General features: G+C 37.1%; 1 non-coding gene and 1 pseudogene across 1 annotated transcript; one reads left to right on the forward strand and one right to left on the reverse strand.

The window, feature by feature from the left end:
- LOC126014178 (STAM-binding protein-like) overlaps nt 1-17,784 on the reverse strand; it is a 67,891-nt pseudogene that overhangs the window by 23,149 nt on the left and 26,958 nt on the right.
- LOC126015132 (U6 spliceosomal RNA) lies at nt 8,596-8,702 on the forward strand. The gene has a single exon (XR_007498026.1). It is a non-coding gene; the product is annotated as a U6 spliceosomal RNA (small nuclear RNA).

A 17,784-nucleotide genomic window follows, 5' to 3' on the forward strand; every position in this document is an offset into this window, starting at 1 on the left:
ACTTTTCACAAAGTCTCTGTTGTTGGTATCATGTTTCTGTATTAAAGATCCTGGAATCTGCATATCCTACATTGAAGTCATGATGTGGAGTGTCTTCTTGTTTCACCTCACCATTAAAGGGCAACGCAGGAAGCCCTGTCCTGTAAGCAGGTCGTTGTTGTTAAGTCTTCTCAGTGTTAAGGAAAGTCTCTTTTGAGCAGGTCGATGTCTGAGCAGTGGTAGGGTCTTCCGTGGTAGAGGATTGCTTCCAGGTGATGTTATAGACAAACCTCAAAATTAAGGGGCAATACAGCAAGCCCTGTCCAGTAAGCAGGTCATTGTTCTTGTTAAGTCTTCTCAATGTTAAGGGAAGTCTCTTTTGAGTAGATCCATGTCAGAGCAGCTGTAGGGTCTTCCCTAGTAGAGGAATGCCTCCAGGTGATGTTATATACAACCTTGGATGTTTTGTAGATGTCTTCTCTAGATCAGGGGTGAATGGAGAATGCCCATTTTTCTGAGGCCTGTACCAGGTCTTTATGTCAATGTTCAGGGTGTAAGGTCTCATTGCACTACAAGATTTGTGTGTTTCATCTCTATTAAATAAGAACTTATTGGTATGTATAGTATTTTCCCATTTTAGTGTGCCTAAGCAAACAAGAAATAAAGCCACGTGGCGCTATCAGAGTATATGGGGGCGTAAGAACATTTCCAACAATACCCATGACTTGGTTCAAACATAAGCATTAAACTGAGGGATTCTTTCACACCAAATTCCATATTGAGTAGTTCACAAAGAGAAGATAAAAAAAATGGGGGGGGGATCATCACTGTATAAGAAAATATTCAGCAAAAGTTATAGCCGTCAAAGAAAACACCCATAAAATGTTGAAAAGACATAAGTGTCCTTTTTATGCCTTTTAAAATAGTTGGGTGGGTGTTAAATCCAGGGCACCACTTTGGTCTGTGATTTAGGACTCTACAGTACTTAAGTTAGAAAGGGTAAATGAGGGGCCGGGCGGTGGCGCTAAAGGTAAGGTGCCTGCCTTGCCTGCGCTAGCCTTGGACGGACCGCGGTTCGATCCCCCGGTGTCCCATATGGTCCCCCAAGCCAGGAGCAACTTCTGAGCACATAGCCAGGAGTAACCCTGAGCGTTACCGGGTGTGGACCAAAAACCAAAAAAAAAAAAAAAAAAAAAAGAAAGAAAGGGTAAATGAGGAGTAATGATGATAGGAGTTAAGGAAGTTAAAGGGAAATATGATCTTTTGAAGGGGTATGCAAAAGGGCAGATTACAAAATGGACATTCTGCATACATAAGAACGTAATTCAAAGATAGTGAGTACTATTAATGTTTCTTGTACGTGCGGGGGCTATGCCCCCCCCCCCGCCGCGATTTTGAATATATAGACTGGAAAGAGATTACCAGTGACTTCAAGAAGCTGGAAGGCCAGAAGTTCAGAGCCCCACCCAGACCCTCCCTAAGGAGCTGAATGGATAATGGGGGAAAGCCTAGGGTACCTTCAAGCTCCACCAAGGGGCCCAACTCACCAGCTTGCCCAGGCATGTGTCCCGGGAAAGCCCTGGAGATCTGGAGCAAGGCGGTAGAGGGGTGCTGGGGTTACCCAAGTCCCGCACCCCCCTAGGCCTTGTTAAGTAGGCCTCTGGCATGGCGGGGGCCTGCCGAACCCCATAAGAGCAGGCTTTTTACAGTATAGATTCGGGTCCAGAACATTGTCTAATTTGCATGCATAAAAAGCCTGCTTGGATTGGCTGAGTTAGAGAGGCGGTCTGAGCAACCTTGCATTGATTGGTGCAGGATCAAGTTGAAAAATTCGTTCTGTGGCAATATCCAGATGACTTTCGTTTAGCGGCATATCGACATGTTTTTCGGGCTATACTCAGTGTATAAGACCACCCCCGATTTTCGGTTGATTTTTTTTTCATTTCAAAAGTCATCTTATATGCCGGAAAATATGGTATATAATATGTATATATCAAGGACCTATACAAGGAGTAAGAAGTAGTGATAGAGTCAATTTCAAGCAAACAAAGATCACAACTAGGTTTCAAGTCTTTGATAATTATGACTAATTTGTTTGTCTACTCAAAAACAGTACCCTGTGAATAGAGCAAAGGTTAAGCTGAACTATCATTAACGTGTGGCAGGGACAAAGGAGTATAAAATGGGGGCATCCTTGATCCATAATTGACATTTATATCCCAACATTTCTTGAACACACAGGATACAAAGAGTCATGCTAGATATTCAGGTTGAGAAAAGTTATCTTTATTTGGAGGGGAGGGCATACCAACCAGAGTTCAGGGTCTATTCCTGGCTCTGTGCTCAGAAATCACTCCTGGAGGGGCTCAAGGGACCATATGGAGCACTAGAAATTGAACTTGGGTTGTATATGTAGAAGGCAAATACCATATTGCCTGTACTATCTCTCAACTCAAGGTAGAGAAAGGTTTAAATTAACTTTAAGAAATACGGGAGGGGAAATTGTCTGGAAAAACACGAAAAAACAGACAGGGGGTGTTCTCTGGAAAAATAGTATGAAGATTTCTCAAACAATTAAGAGTTATATTTGCTAATTACCCATTGATTTCAGTTCTTGACATCTACCCCCAACAATGCAAAAAAAAGTAATTAGAAAGGATATTAATGCTTCTGTGAATGCTTATTCATTCTACATGAATGAATAAGAAAGTAGCTATAAAAAAAGAAGAAATCTAGAGATAAATACTATATAATCTCTCTCACATATGGAGTACAAACACAGTAAGAGAATAAAAATGATTAATGATAACAGATTGTTAAATCTGAAGATAGACTGAGAGAAACCCTTCAGACAGGGGAGGACTGATGTGGATATTCTAGAGGTAAGTGTTGGGTAGAAATTGCATGCCTGAAATATTAGCAGTGTTATAAATCAAAGAGCCTAAATATAATTATGAAAAGATGGGTGAGAAGTTTGTATGAACATGCATATCTGAAGAACTTGACTCACTGCAGAATGAAGTTCAAAAGTTGTGGGGAACACTACTAACTTCATGCCTCCTCCAAAACATAGATGGTCGGCCTTTGAGTGTGGCTGGTCCTAGGAATAACAGCATTTTGCCCCACTAGGCAAGTACCTCCTCTGTTTTCTCTATATCAAGAGGAATATTATTTCTCTCTCTAAATACAGAATTATTAGTTTCAAACAACCTTGGAATTAGCCAATGAGGGGACTGAAGTGATATTAGAGCTGGTTAGAGAACTTGCCTTGCATGTGGCCAACTCAGGTTTGATCTTTAGCTTCCTATATGTGGGGGACACTACTAACACATGTAGTGTTAGTAACACTGCTCCCCTGTGCCCCACCAGGAATAATTCCTGAGCACAGAGCCAGGAGTAACACCTGAGCATCACTGGGTGTGGCACAAAAAGCAAAAACTAAATAAATAAATAGAAAATGAAGAATAATGACAAACATAGATAATATAAAATCTAAATGTACTTCCATGGGTCACATTTTAAGAGCACTAAGACCAGTAAGATGTGGTGACAAGGATTTCCAAAGATATCACTGGATGAATTCTTGATGAATTTGTGTTTGTGACTTCCTTGAATAAGGAAGAAATAATCTGGTGAGTTCCAGGAAAGAGCAGCAAGAGAAGCAGAAAGCCACATGTTTTGCTTTGCCCAAGGCATCCCTGACAAGGGCTGCAGGCCATTTAATGCTGAAAAGATTGTTCTTTGTATCACTGAACCCCACCCCAAAGGCTCTCTTCCTCTTCATTCTTGATCAAAAACCTTGTGCTGTAACTCTGGTTTCTGCATCAGACGACATTTTCTCATCTCCGTCTTCTAAGGGGACTGAGAAATCTTACCTTGACAATCGAACCAAAGATTCAGTAAGGCTTGAGCTCTGCTACTCTCTGATGTGGCAGGGAGAAAAAAAGTGTTTGTTGCTATTATGATTATTGCTTTGCTTGACTGTTGTAAGAGATAGACGGTCAGATTTGGGCAGCAATAATTAATTTGGAAATAAGGATATCAAAATCTATTTTTATTTGCCTACCAGAGGATTTTTAATCATGTTGAGAGAGAACTGAAAAAAGAGAGCATTTGTTTTGATAGCACCAAAGGCCGGGGAATTCCAGGCAGTGCCCCTAGGATGCTATGTAAGTGAAGCTATTTCTGCATGTAGGAAGCATGACCCAACTTCAACAGCTGCATGAACAGATGTGTTTCTGTACACACCAGATGCAGCATATTCAAGCTGTGCATGAAAAATGCAGTGCCTTTCAGTATCTCCTGTTTTCCTTGCCCTCTTTCAAATGAGATGCTTGACTGCAGTCAGAAGAAAATTCCCAGAGGAAGGATTCAGAATAAATAAACTATTTACTGAGCTGCCTAGAAAAAAAAACTGGTGTCCACCTAAGTAAGAGATCAGTAGTGACTGTGTTTGAAGTCACAAAACATGTAGCTCAGGCTCTCTCTCTCTCTCTCTCTCTCTCTCTCTCTCTCTTTCTCTCTCTCTCTCTCTCTCTCTCTCTTTTTCTCTCTCTGTGAAAGAGCGAGAGAGATGAAAATTTTGACTGAAATGTATTAGAAAGATGTGGGGCAAGTACATGTGCAAGAGAGAACCTGGGTTTCTCCAGAGTAAAAAACAGTAATCAAGGAAACGTCAAGACATGCAAGCAAAATACATGTTTAAGGGAGAACACAAATTTGAAGAATAAGCCTCAGGTATTTGCAGATTTTTAATACTGAGGTCACAGAGAATAAATAAAAATGACTTATAATAGGAAGCTACCTACTGCATCCAAAAAAAAATCAGTAAGAATGATACAATAATGCTGTTAATTTTTTTTCTTGGGGTACCTACCCAAAGGTGTTCCTAGAACTGTATTCAGGAATTATTATTGGTAGGATTTAGAGGACCAGATAAAATTGCAGGGATCAAATCTGAGTCAGCCTCAAGCAAGACAAGCTGGCTATACTATTTCTGCAGCCTGGTACTTATTTTGAAAGCTCATTCATACTTCTATTATTCCCTTTCTAACTTCACGTTAATGGTGTAAGCAGCATAGATGCTATACCCAATTAATGGAAAATGCATAAAAAATAAATTCAACTCAAGGACATAGGCATTCTGTAAAGTCTCTACCTCAATGTATTTCTCTTAATTCAGTGCAGTGTTATACAGCTGGTAATCATAGCATATAAGATGGTAAGATTAAAAATCAAATTATAAAGGGTCTCAGCTTATAAAAAAATAAACAAAAGGTTTATAAAAATTTTAGAATATCTACATAGAGGATTTGGAACATGTTAATAAACTCATACATATAAATAGATAATATAAAACAGGTATGGAATAAATAAAATGTGTCATATTTATATATATCATGTAGTCAGAACATTGTTACTTAAATAGTGGCTGATTGGCTGAGTATTCACTAGGGCTTGTGAGACCTAATTCATATGCCTAACAAAATTAAAAAATTACTGGCTATTACAAAAGCCTATTATACATTTCAAGAGCATGTTTGGGATATTAAAATAAAGCACTGATATAGGTTTAGTTGGATTCAATGATAAAATATTTCTGTCTGAGGAATCAAGGTCTCCAACTGTTTACTCAAAGGAAAACTACAGGAAGTGAGATGTAACCTGAAGAAAAAGAAAGAAAAACCCTGCATTGTTTAAAATTAAAGTTTCTAGACCAGGGCAAAAAGGAGCTCCTCAGAAGAGAATTTAATTTTAGGGAGAGGAGAACAAAGCACAAAGTTCCAGGCATTCTCAATTCTAAATTGGTAAATTCTACCTACAACTTAGGGGTGCATTTTATGACACCCTAAGAAAGAAATAGAATGGACTAGACAAAGACATTCTGAGTTCTCAGAGCATTATCTTTTACTCACAATGGCTCTTTTTAAATAAAAAAAACTATTTTATTGAAACCATTGTGATTTATATTCTTCATAGTTGTATTTCAGACATACAATGAATAAGGGCCAATCCCACTACCAGTGTCGACCTTCCTCTACCATTGTTCCCTGAGTACATCCTATCCCTCTACCCTTTGCCCTCTGGCTTGCCAGTATAATAGGTTCATTTTAAGTTTAGATTGTTATAGTTTGGGTCTCTTGATTCTATTGTTGTTGACTTTGGCTTGGATATTTAGTTCTGTCCTTTTCTTTATGTCCTTTTCCTTTATGTCCTTTTCTCTATCTTTTTCTTTATTTTGGATCCCAGACAACTTGTCCCCTAGCCCCCATTCTTTCTTTTGTTCTCCCTTATTATTTTTATAGGAAAAAATGTAGAAATATGACGTAAAAAAGTAATTCATATTCCAAGGTTCTATGAAAAGGCAGGAGTCTCTATCTAATAGATAAAAAGGTGTGGCAGTTTTTTTTGTTTTTGTTTTGTATAGATGCAGCAAAAGTTGGGGAAAACAGAAATGAAAAGCCTTTGATCTAAAAACGGGGTGTCCCTACCTATAAAGCATTCTGCCATAAGACCAACTATGCGTTTCAGGCATACTCCCATGAAAAGTTCTGCTAAATCATGGTTGCCTTTTGATTATATATATTAGACGACTACTTTTTTTCCCATAGCCTTTCCTTTCCTCTAAATACAAATATCAGAAATTAGAGTGATCTCAGACTTCACAGTACCTCTGTATTAACATTTTCCAAACCAATGACTGGTCACATTTGAGTCTTTTGATTCAATTGATTCTAGCAAGTGAGGAGGAAATGTCTTTTTTTATCAGAAGTTTTTATTTTTAATGTAAATATTCCATGGTTCCATTCGGATGGAGAGGTAAAATATGCCAGGAAGGGCGAGCCAAAGAACAAACCTGCCATGTGCCTAAGGCATATACTACTAATATTTTTATATTTTTGTCACCAACTCCTATGATGATAATATTTCATAGGAGTTTGGAATAATAGCATGAAATTCCAGATCCCAATAAACAATGACATGACTCCAGATGCTTGCACCAGTTATGACTTCCATGAGTTGACACCACCATAATAATCCATGTGATAGAAAGGCGGGAACAATAGAGATAGGGTGACTTATTTTGTCAAATTAAAAGTAACTTCTTTTTTGCAAAGATACCACTAAAAGGGTCGGAGAGATAGCAGGGCAGCTGGGCATTTGCTTTGCATGCAGAAGGACAGTGGTTCGAGTCCCAGTATCCCATATGGTCCCCCAAGCCTGCCAGGAGCTATTTCTGAGTGCAGAGCCAGGAATAACCCCCTGAGTACTGCCAGGTGTGACCCAAAAACCAAAAAAAAAAAAAAAAAGATTTAAATCTAACTATGAGGAACTCTGACCATGGTTCAGATAATATTCCTCTGTAATAAAGTATAAAGTTAGGCAGCCAATTGAGGTAAGTTGACATACATTCTGAATCATCATGCTGAAATCTTTCTGGTCTTAGTGGACGCCATTCTGGACTCTGTGATAATGGAGCCTCATTCCTGAATGATTTGTTCAAGCTTGCTGACATGCTAGCAAGTCAGATTCTGAGTCCCTCTTTTAAGTTGCTTGCAATCCACACACCCCATTTTTTGCAGTTCAATTGTCTTGTTTCCATTATTAGATTGTGGACTTTTTTTTCCCCTATGAAATCATATTGTGATTATACGCATTCCAAGATGGAATGTGAAAGAATTGTGAGTCAGTTCTTTGGAGACCCAAATCTTGTTACAAAGAAAATTCAAAGAGTAACAGATTGGGGCAACCATTGCTTATGAAGAATACAAGAACCTTACTGAGTTTGAATCAGCTTTTCTGATCATATGCTCTTTGTTAATAAGGTTGCTGGACTGACCAAAACTGTCAATGCTTCAATCAGTAGTACAGATGAAGATCAAAAAAAATGCATTCAACTTAGCGGAAAGTTTATACCAAATGTACATCCTTCAGTCGAAAACTGATAATTTGGTCAAATTTAGCTATCAAATATGATAGAAAATTTTCTATCCTAATCTATTTTATTCTCATTTAAACTGGTATAATGACTGGACTGGAGACATAATGTACTTGGCTTGCATGTGACTGACTTGGGTTCCATTCCAGGCACTTCTAGAGTTTCCTGAGTTCTACAACAAATGATCCCTGAGCACAAAACCAGAAGTTCTCTCTTCACAGGGTGAAGCCCCTGAACAAACAAAACTGTATCTGAAAAAAATGCAGTTTTTAATTTTTTTACATCATATATTATTTTAGTATTATATGTTGAATAAGATCTTTATTTAAAAAATAATAACTATTAAGCACCATGATTATAAACATGTTTGTAGTTCGGTTTGTCATAAAAAGACCACCTCCCTTCACCAGTGCAACCTCCCTACCACCAATGCCCTCCTCCTCCTATACCCCCTGCCTGTACTCGAGACATGCATTCTATTCCTCTCATTGTCTTGTTTTTTGGTTTTTGGGCCACACCCATTGGTGCTCTGAGGTCACTACCATTGTCATGCTAGTTGTTAGTGCTTATAGTTATTTCTCTAACGACTGTTAAAGAAAACGCAGTTTTTTTTAAATATATTTTTTATTTAAGTAACATGATCATAGTTGGGCTACAGTCACAAACAGAACATTCCTGTGCTGGCTTCGGCAGCACATATACTAAAATTGGAACGATACAGAGAAGACTAGCATGGCCCCTGCGCAAGGATGACACGCAAATTCGTGAAGTGTTCCATATTAAAAAAAAACAGAACATCCCTCTTCACCAGTGTAACATTCCCCTCTCCCCCTTTCTATCCCCTGCCTGTAATCGAGACAGGCATTCTACTACAGTTATTTTGTTTTTAAGTTCAGTAAATTGTTTTTTTCCCCTTAAAGGATAAGAGTAAAAAAAATATAATAAAGGTGTGATAGTGGCAATCGCCCTTGTTTGCATAGATCCAGAAAAATGGGAAAAACGGAAAAAAATCCTTGACCTGATTACAAAACGGCCTCACCCCAGAAGTTTATTGGCATAAGACCAACTCTGGCTTCCAGGCATACCATCTGTCCAACCCGAGTCATTCTCCGTGGTCCAGGTGAAACTTCTTCATACTTTAGCTATTGTTGGTATCAGGTTCTTATATTTAAAGACTCTGGATTCTGTGCATTTCTTTCATCGATGTCAGGCTGATGTGGAGCATCCTCTAGTTTCAGCATACCATTAAATGCAGAGTGATCTGCCCTGCATGCCGACTGTTACTGAGTCGTCTGGGTGTTGGGAGCACTCTTTGGAGTAAGTCAATGCCAAAGCAGTGGTAGGTCTTCCCTGGTAGAGGCTTGGATCCTGGTAATGTTATAGACAATTGTGGTTGTTTCCGTAGATGGTATCCATTGTTCAGGTGTGCGTGGGCGATGCCCATTCTTCTGAGGCCTAAGCCAAATCATTATGCCAATGTTCAGGGTATAAGGCCTAATTGAAAACGCAGTTTTTAATTAATGGAGATTTTTCTCAACGTCTCAATGCTTATGGAGAAAGTCTAAGAATCTCTAAAGCGGAAGTTGACAAGCTTATTTGATATACCTACCATCTCCTTTGCAGAAAAAATAAAATGATTCTCTGAAAATCTACCTTCTTTAAGGGAATGAACAGAAAGTGCCTTTTTTTTTTAATCATACTAGAGACTATTACTAGAACTTATATAGTGCATTATTTTCCTGGTGAGTAGTACTGCCACTTAGTGGGAAATAATGTTCTAAAGTAACGTTGCTCCCCCCCAAATCCCCCAATGTTTTCATATTTATATATACATCCATATTTTAGAAAGCCTTCACTGGAGTATAAAATAGAGAGGAACCATCAATAAACTCTTCAAAGGGCTAGTTATATTGTCTTTTGGAGATTTGGGGGTAACAACAGTGATTTTTATCCTGGCTTCTTGGTTCTGTTCTTGTAGCACAAATATTCCATACATTCTAAATGAGGGGATGCTATGGCAAAATATTCTGATAAACTTTCTTTACAAAAATGTAGAGTAGGGAAGAATAATTTAACCTTAAATAGTGGTGTTAGTGACGGCTGCTGTATCTATATTAATAATGTCACATAACCCTATGAACTACAAATAAAATCAGAAGGATATTGTATGTTGCAGAAATATGAGGAGGAGTTTTAAGCAGACATTTCACGTATATTCACAGTTGAATTGATGGCCACAGTTTATCAGTGAATACACCTCAAAATGGTATTAATGTGACTTAAGTTGCTTGTAATCATTTGCCAGTTTTTAATAAATACATCTTTTTTCTTTTGTAATTATATCATTCTATTGAATCTAGTAAAACCCCTCTAATTTTTTCAGTCAAATGTCAGTCTATGTTACACTCTACTAACAACTTCAAGAACAGATGAAAAATTACCAAAGAATAGCATTGTCATCAATTTTCTTTGCTTCAGCTAAAGACTCTTTGGGTTCATGTTAGGATATTGATTACAGTTTCATAAAGACTTGGGATGATGTACCTCAAGTAGCCTTGTCTGAGACTGCCAGGTCTGACCTTCACTCAATACCACCTGACAAGTTAACTGTTCCAAGGTAGATTTATTATATCAAATGCCAGGTGTACAATGGTATTACTATGGAATGTAGGGAGCTACTTAGACTTGTGAGTCATTTTGTTCGAACACATTCCCGAGGCAGGCTGACAGAAGGTTTAACATGAGAAAATTAGACTGTCCAGAGGATTATGATAAAGCTGTGTGTTTTTGTATATCTGTGCTCAATATTGAAACCCATTATTCTACAAATTACTATTTTAGTGTCTGAAAAGTGCCTGGGAAAGTGGTTGCTAACTAAAAGTTTGAAGGAATACCTTGTTTTGTCCTTCAGTCTGTTCAATTATGTGAACCATATTATATTCTAATACAGTAGGTTAGAAGCATACTTGAGAAAATAAAAATCTCCAATGGCCACTTAAATTCCAGATTCAGAAACTCGATTTGTTCCATAAGGATGAACAAACTGTGTTCTAGTTTCTTTGAATATTTGAATATTATTTTATGTTATTCAGGTTCTTAAGAGAAAAAGTACATTTGTGAATCCTTTCTGACTACAAAGTCAAGACTGATTATATTTCTTGACATTCTTATTCAGTTTTTTTTCCTCTCTTGAAAAGTTAACATACCAACTCAGAAACTATACACAAGTATGTGTTTATTAAAAACTGATTTTCACATAAAATTTCCTCTGACATCACTACTGATTTACATTTTAGGTAGTGAGTGAAGCAAGCTCAGGCAGGCTTGTAAAGAATTTTATCAGAACAAATTATGCCAATATTATTTCTTAAGCAAAGTTTAAATATTTTCGTATTTTCAGCAGTTGAAAACTAAAATCAATGAACAGTCTAATATACTTACATGTGACTATGTTTCTACACTCTTACAATTAAAATCTGTAAAATTTGCATGTGCTGAATAGTAGCATTATTTTGTAGAATTACAGGATATTAACTTTTCAAGAAATTCAATTGAAGTGAACAGAGAAAAATACTTATAAAATTAAATATGATTATTTATAGCCATGTAGTATAAATAAATGTTTTATTCACTATTGGGAGTTTTGTAAACAAAATCCCTCTTATATTGACTGTCAAAGTACTCTAAGATAAATTTGTTATATTAATTCAGCATTTAAATACCTGCAGAAGAGATTTCTGTGGGCAAGCTTTTTGAATATATAGCATCTCTACCGAGTGAGTATATGTATATGAGTGGATAATAAACATTTTAAAATATCCTCAGCTTTAGATTAGTGGAAAAATAATAAAACACCAAAAATACATTTAAAAATGTTCTTTGTACACCTGCCAAATCACTAAAATGTAAAGAGACATAATAAGGTAAGAATATAGGACAAACTTCCCCAGGTTTGGAGTGGAAACATAAAATAGCATAATCACTTTGGAACAAATTCTGAAAGATTTCTTACCAAAGTAATATATACTGACCTCAACTGCATTTTTCTAGGAGCAATAAAAATGTATGCGCACAAAGAACTGTGTGTGCCAATGCTGATACCAGCTTTTTTCCTATAATAACACCGCCTTGGAAACAGCACAGATATCTACCAGCAGGAAACTGCATATAGGAATTGTGGATTACAGACACAAGAACTTCAAAGTAACAACTGATGCATCCAATGCATCTTAACACCTCACTCATAAACCTCAGAAACATTCTGTTGAGTGAAATCGACTTTTCATAGGATGTATACTCAATGATGCAACTGATACAAAAATTCAATGTATGTAAATTTATAGACTAGGCAAAGAAACTACAGAGGAAAAAAACCTAAACAAGTGGTTAAAGCTGGGATGCAGTTTTGACAAATGTATGTATCTGTAATTCAAGCCCTGATTCAGATTGATGTTTAATGGTATCATCATTCCAGAGATGACTGAATGGATATATTTCTCAGCTGATACTCCATGAAATGAAGATTTTGAAAAATCACACTACTTGGATTTCTTTTGAATGTGTTTCATGATAAATTGAAAAGCATATACACAACATCAAAGGCAATGTACAGAACAGAAAAAGCATCTCAGTAAGTATATACTTCCAAAGAATTGGATGTAAAGGTCTTTCATTGACCTTTGACATAATATGGTGGATAGGGTTCTTGACTTCCCTGAGGCCAAGCCAGCTTCAACCTCAAGCATTCCATATGTTTGTTCCTTTACCATCAGAAGTGATCTTTGAGCTCAGAGTCTGGGGTAAACCCTTAGGACAGCTGGATGTGGCTCAGAAACCAAACAAATATAATGAAAACAAACAAACAAAAAAAAACAAAACAAGAAACACCTGAGATGACCAAAGTTGGTTTGCCAATCCAGCAATTATTATGCATGAAGCAAAGGTCAGAATGTTTTACAAAGGCTATTACAAAAACCAATTAATCAGTTAATCCTGGATAAATGCCAAACTGATAAATGTAGATGTACAGCCTTCTTAGAGCTTTATTTTTAACCCTCATAAAATATTAGCAAGCCAATATCCATATTCTGTAATGACTCTAATATGTATTTTTTAATCAAAATATATCTGTAATTTCTAATTCCTTAAATAAGTTATAGATAAGATACTTTAAGTCAGTAGTGTTTTGAATAATCAAAAATTTAAGTTTTTATACCAGGATGATTTGTGGTTTGTTTTGCAAAGATATGGGGAAATATTTACTCCTATTTTGGTGAGGGAATATTGGTAGCTTGTGGGGTATAAGTCCAGGGATACTAAGCACCCCAAAATGGCCACATCTTGTTTGTGTGACCAAAAATCATAAACTTATGTGTTTTTCATATGTCCATATCTGCAGCTTGAAGGAGCTCTTGGGAAATCCAACATTGGTTCTTTCTCCTCTCACCTCTCAGAGCTTTTTTCTCCACTACAAGACTAGCTTGATTTTTTTTCTCATGTTTCTTCTCCACTTATTAACTCCTAGGTGATTTAGCTAATCTCATGGCTTAGATGTTATTTATTTGTTGATGATTCCCAAATCTCTAACCCCAGTCTTGAAAGCATCCTAGCGTGACTTCTCATGATTCAGTAGTATTAGATAGTTCTCCTTGGCTCTTTGTGAAGAATTCCAAGCTTAATAAGGTACAAACTCACTTCAAATCTCTCAACATCATGGTGTGGTTTTGAGCGCTCCCCAACCTCCTATTTGTTATCTCCACTGACCAATATTTTATAGTAAATATATTAAGGCATTTGGTAATCCCGCCTGCCATGTGGATCTCACTGGAAAACAAACTGACCAGTATATTCCACTGACTTTCAAAAAAACATGACCTGAATTTTACTGTTTTCTCTTCAGTTCTCCTACCGTCTTGGTACAAGCACCTTAGAAACCTAGACAATGTCATTACTGTGTTGCTGGGATATCTACTTTCCATAACCAGAGTAATACTTTAAAATAAAACTCTTGCATGATTGTTTATGACCTTTCAATCAAATTCAACCTTTTCATTATACCTAGCTCGGTCCTGGGCATGCCTTTAGCATCTCCTGGTTATCAAAACCATCCCTTGTAGTGGTTCCATATTATGTAATCTCACCGCAGGAATCAGGTCTGGAGCAGGGGGTGCCACAGGAAACAATCCAAACTCAGCTGAGGGGGTCATAGATGGTTGGGTAGCTGTCTAACTCATTGAGCAAGAGAGAACACTTCCTGCCAGAAGTGCAGTTTTTATTAAGTACAGAGACCACCTTGGAGCAGAGAGGCAAGGACAAAAGGCTTAACCTGAGCCAGTCCTGCCCAGGTGTGCTTGAGATATGTAAAACAAGATGATAAGGAGAAAAATCTCTATTTCGGGTGGAACCAAATTGTAAACAAACATATACAAAGAAACTAGGAATGATTTTTTTATTTTGGGTGAAACCAAGTTTTAAACAAACGAATACAAAGAAACCAAGAATGACCTTTTTATGGGTGAAACCAAGTTGTAAATTGTGAAGCAACAATTCCCCCTTTTTTTGTTTACTGAAAAGCATAAATATGAGATAAACCAGAATAGAATTTTAGAACACGGAAGTGGGATCCGGTGAGAACCCCAAATAGGAGCTATAAAAAATGGCTGTTACTTTGAATAGGTCAGTAAAAGCTGGGTAAATAAAATAATTTAAATAAATCCTTTTAACCTAGATAGGAACAGCATGATCTTTTCCAGGAATTTTTTGGTCATACATGCCAACTATGGCTTCAAACCAGTCTATAATTTGCCTAACCTCAAAGAGTCTTTCTTCTATATATCAGGAAAAATAAAAGGCTCTCTGTCCATCTTCTTTTTGGTGGTTGTCACTGTTGGGCATTGCTCTAGAATACTTTATGCTTGGATAAGCCTTAAGTCATTGCCAGGTTATCATGAAGCATACTCTTGTGTCAAGACATTACTATGGTGCCACAAAGATTGCTCCAGGTCCCTTCATTGCCAAGGTGGCTCAAAATCTGATGCTGGTTATGTTGATGGCAGGGGTCTCAAACTCAGGGCCCGTGGGCCGCAAACGGCCCTCCATACAACATTTTGTGGCCCTGCCCTAGAGGAATCTTTTTTGGTTTTGTTTTGTTTTAGTTGTTTGGGTCACACCCCCCAATATTCAAGGCTTACTACTGACTTTGCACTCAAGGATCACCCCGACTTTGCCTCCTGCGGCCCACAGGTAAATTGAGTTTGAGGCCCTATGGTAAATCTTAGAGCAACTTAAGCTTAAATCAAGTCAATATGACAAATATTCATAATTAAAGGATTACTTACAACATGAAAAATTTGGAGTTAATATCCCTAATAGATGGGAACTCCTCTCTTTTGTAAGATTTCCCCATTGTACTAGGTCTATGAAGAAAGGAGTAAAGGATATTGCCTCAAGGTAATATTGGGGCACCAGGTTAGGTTGTAGTAACTATTCTTTAGAAGATTTCATACTTTATAATTCATGATACAAAGGTATAAATAACACTGTTCCCCAGGAAATATATGCAAAGAAACACACATATCCCCTTTATGCCACTGCTTGACTTTTATCCTTAACATTATTTTCACTAAACTTCTTGAATTTACCCCAAGAAGAGTCCCTCACAGCAGCAGGAAAACATTTTCTAGAAGATGTACAGGCTCAAAAAAATAGCTAACGCACCTATGGGTAAAAATTGACAAAGAATAGGTAGCAATTAATCTCATTTGAGGAATGTGATATGCTTATGTTTCTAACGATGGAATCCCCACCAAAATATTATGGGTCCCATTACACTTTATCAAAGGCAGATTTCTTACAAATGATGAAATAAAGCCACAGATAAATGCTGAGTGGGACAAGGAACCCTACAAGCAGAAGCTTTCCTACTTTTTCCCAGATCTAACACAGGGTATTCAAGGGGAAGAAAAAAGAAACAGGAATGACCTTTGTTTTGTGAAAACAAGTTGTAAGTCGTGAACCAACAGTTCTTGTTCCATTTTCCCCCAGACCTACGAGCCTTTCTTCTCTTCCATGAAAAGTCCCCAAACTCCTTCTATTTTCCATGTCTGGCTTGTTAATAGTGCTATATTATATTATTTCAGACTCTTATGGCCACCACTCTAAATATAGTACTCACTGCCATCAGTACACTTTCCCCTCTTCATCCATTTTATTTCCCTTTTCACTACTCAACATACCATTGGCTTACTTTTAAGTTTTCTATGTTTGTGGGTTTTTTTTTTTGTTAGAATAAAAATTTCTGGGAAAAGGAATCTGACCAAAAAAAATAAAAGTCATTATACTGAGGCTTTATCTTGTTTAACAAAGTTTCTTGTATTTTTCCAAACAGAAATTAAATAAGAGTGGCTATTTCCTCAAACATATCCTATCAGAATTTCTTAGGAGGATTTAAAATATGAGCCATCTCTCTCCCTCTGACTCACTTCACTCAGCATAATAGTTTCCATGTCCATACATGTATAGGAAAATTTCGGACAGCTGCAGAGTATTCCATTGCGTATATGTACCAGTTTCTTTTACCATTTACCTGTTGTCGGGCATCTGGTTTGTTTTCATATTCTGGTTATTGTAAATAGTGTTGCAATGAATATAGGTGTGCAGAGGGCATTAAATTGTGTTTTTGTGTTCCAGTTTATATCCCTAAAAGTGGTTAGCTTGATCATATGGGAACTCAATTTTCAGTATTTTTTAGAAATCTCCATATAGTTTTCCATAAAGGCTCGACTAGATGCATTCTCATCTGCAGTACATAAGAGTACTGTTCTCCTCACAACCCCTCCAGCACTGATTGCTCTCATTCTTTGTGATGTGTGCCATCTCTGTCACATGAGATGGGACCTCATTGTTGTTTTTGATTTGATGATTAGTGATGTGGAACATTTATTTGTGTACCTTTTTGGCCATTTGTATTTCTTCTTTGAGGAAGTGTCTGTTCATTTCTTCTACCTATTTACTAAAGGTGTTATATTTCTTTTCTTGTTAAGTTCTGTCAGTAACTTGTAATATTTTAGATGTTAGTCTCTTATCTGATGGGTATTAGGTGAATAGTTTCTCCAATTCTGTGGGTGGCCTTTGTATCCTAGTCCCTGTTTCCTTTGAGGTGCAGAAGATTCTCAGTTTAATGTAGTCCCATTTGTTTAATCTCTGAATCCACTTGTTTGGTCAGTGGTGTTTCCTCCTACTCACACCCATCTGTGTGATTTAAAAAAAATAAAAGATAGTATGGTAATAATACCCAGAGACAATAGAGAAGAGTTTGAAAGGACCAGTCCATGATATGAAGCTTACCACAAAGATGGGTCAGTGCAGTTAGAGACATAACTATAGAGAAATAACTATCATCATTGCAACAACTATCATCATAATGGTAGTGAGTGTGAGAAATAGAATGCCTGTCTTGAAGACAGTCAGGAGGGTGGAGAAAAGGAGATGGGGGATATTGGTAGTGGGAAGGTTGCACTAGTGAAGGGGGGGTGTGCTTGTTTATGACTGAAACTCAACTACAAACATGTTTGCAATCATGGTGCTTAAATAAATATTTAATTTTAAAAAATAAAGAGTTCAAGGTTGAACTAACCCAGAGGCTCAACTCAGAGGGAAAAAAATAAAAGACAGGAGAGTTATTTTTAGATTATTTGTTGGTCTAGTATTTCTGCAAGGCTTCTTTTTGGTTGTTGTTCATTTCCTCAGTATCATATATTGAACAGGTCTCTTGCATGCAAACCATGCAATTTTGCCATTTTAATAGTGAGTGTCCTTAGCAAGGTTTGGAACCAACTTGATGCTACATTATATCTCTGGGATTCAGA

The sequence above is a fragment of the Suncus etruscus genome, chromosome 7 (genome assembly GCF_024139225.1).
Source record: "Suncus etruscus isolate mSunEtr1 chromosome 7, mSunEtr1.pri.cur, whole genome shotgun sequence".
Taxonomy (NCBI): domain Eukaryota; kingdom Metazoa; phylum Chordata; class Mammalia; order Eulipotyphla; family Soricidae; genus Suncus; species Suncus etruscus.